Below are 1,879 nucleotides of genomic sequence, written 5' to 3'. Positions count from 1 at the left end.
ACACGACGAGCTACACGGCGGCCAGCCACACGACGAGCTACACGGCGGCCAGCGACACGACGAGCTACACGGCGGCCAGCCACACGACGAGCTACACGGCGGCCAGCCACACGACGAGCTACACGGCGGCCAGCGACACGACGAGCTACACGGCGGCCCGCGTCACCCACGGCGGCCCACGACACGAGCTACACGGCGGCCCGCGCACACGGCCAGCTCCATCAACCCCCTGGCGTTGCTGGAGCCGAAACGTCCGACCTACATAACGTACTCGGAAAGGGCTCGGGGGCGGCAGCGTCGGGAAGGAGACGGGACCTGGCCGACTACCAAGATGCATGATGGGTCTGTCAAGCTACGCGCTCGCCCCGCCCAGCCCCGGGCCGCGGTGTGCGCGCGCGGCTGCACGGGCTGAAAGGCGGAATGGTGATGGGAAGGGGCACGAGGGGGGTGAGGGGGGCACGGCGGGCCGCCGCGGCACGCACGGCGCGCTCGCACTCAATTTAGCCGCCCCCGGCCCCTCCCTTTCCTCCGCCCCTCGCACACCGGCGCGGCCACAACCGCGGGCCGCTGGGCGCCGCCGCCGGCCAGGGCGACGCACCCTGCGGGCGCCTCGTCCTGCTCCAGACACATGTGCGCGGGGCTCGTCTTACCGGCGCCCCCTTCAGTGTTTACACGCGGGAGGTGCCGCGCGCCGCCGCGGGGCCCCGGGCCGTCGACACGCCCCATAGAGCGCCCCAGCAGCCGGTCGCACGCACCGGTCCAGCCTCACGCACACACACACACCAACCAACGCCGGGGTTTAAAAAAAGCCATCACAAAAACCGACCCGCCAGCCAGCGGGCGGTGTGTAAACGTAGAGGCACGACTGCGCGGTGCAAGCGGGCCAGAGGGTGGGTGGAATGAAGGCCCGAGACCGCGGTGCGCCCGGTGGGCTTGACCTGCGTGCCATGCCGCCCGCTTCCAATCACAGGCCCAACCCGGCCATCTATCCGTCTGCCGTCTGTCTGTCTGTCTGTCCGGCGCTGCCACTCCGTATCGACGCAACATTGTGCGACCGTGGCGTGGCGGGCCATCACAATATCCCGCCAATACCGCCGGGGACCCCCCCCCCCTCCTCTCCAACTCTCAGCGCGAGCCCCATGCCGCTCATGTTCCTACTCAGCGAGGCTATTCCGCGCCCATTCCCCCAACGCGCGCGTATCGCCGCACTGTAAGACAATCGGCGCCAAAGAGGTTGCGCACATTCCCCCGGGGTCCCCCCCCCCCCCAAATGGTCATGAGCCGACACACGGCGGGGGCCAAGGGCCAGGCGCGGGTAGGGGGCCACGAGAGTCAGCGGGGAGGAGGAGGGGGGCAAGGCCATGAGACGCACGTCAAAGGACGAATACGCGACCCTCGGTGGCGACCGCCGCCTCTATGGTGTCCGCCGAGGAGGACAATTCGTTACATGGTCGACGGCCTCCCCTTCTTCCCCGTCGCCCTCCCTCCCTCTCTCCCCGACGCGGGAACGTCATCGGCAGGTCGCCAACGATGGGACACACAAAAGCGCAACGTGGGTAGCTTTCAGGAGGAGAGAGAAGAGGAGCAGGGACGGTGTACATGGCAACTTGCTGCTCCGGGGAGGCTGCAGCGAGGGGGGTTTTCACTTGCGTAACACACTGTGGACACCTAAACCAGTTGTTGTCATGGAAATGACGTCACAGTGACCGCATCACTCTGATGAGTCGGATCGCACCACGCTGCACCGCACCAGTCTGCTGCACTACTGCGTACGGCCGGGCAGCAGCCCCCGGGCGCCGACGAGCCTTTTATGCTCTCGATATAAAGCCCCTACGGACTGCTTGCCCCTTCCCCCCCCCCTCTCCTCCTTCCCCCAACC

The 1,879-nt window shown here is 67.8% G+C and overlaps 1 protein-coding gene across 6 annotated transcripts in view; it reads left to right on the top strand.

Annotated features, from left to right (window-relative positions):
• Positions 1–1,879, top strand: part of LOC113202709 (vanin-like protein 1) — a 30,512-nt gene that overhangs the window by 537 nt on the left and 28,096 nt on the right. The gene's annotated exons all lie outside the window — the stretch shown is intronic.

The sequence above is a fragment of the Frankliniella occidentalis genome, unplaced genomic scaffold (genome assembly GCF_000697945.3).
Source record: "Frankliniella occidentalis isolate FOCC.00 unplaced genomic scaffold, Focc_3.1 Scaffold9, whole genome shotgun sequence".
NCBI lineage: Eukaryota > Metazoa > Arthropoda > Insecta > Thysanoptera > Thripidae > Frankliniella > Frankliniella occidentalis.
Note: the sequence above shows the minus strand (reverse complement) of the source record. Positions and strands in the feature narration are given on the sequence as shown.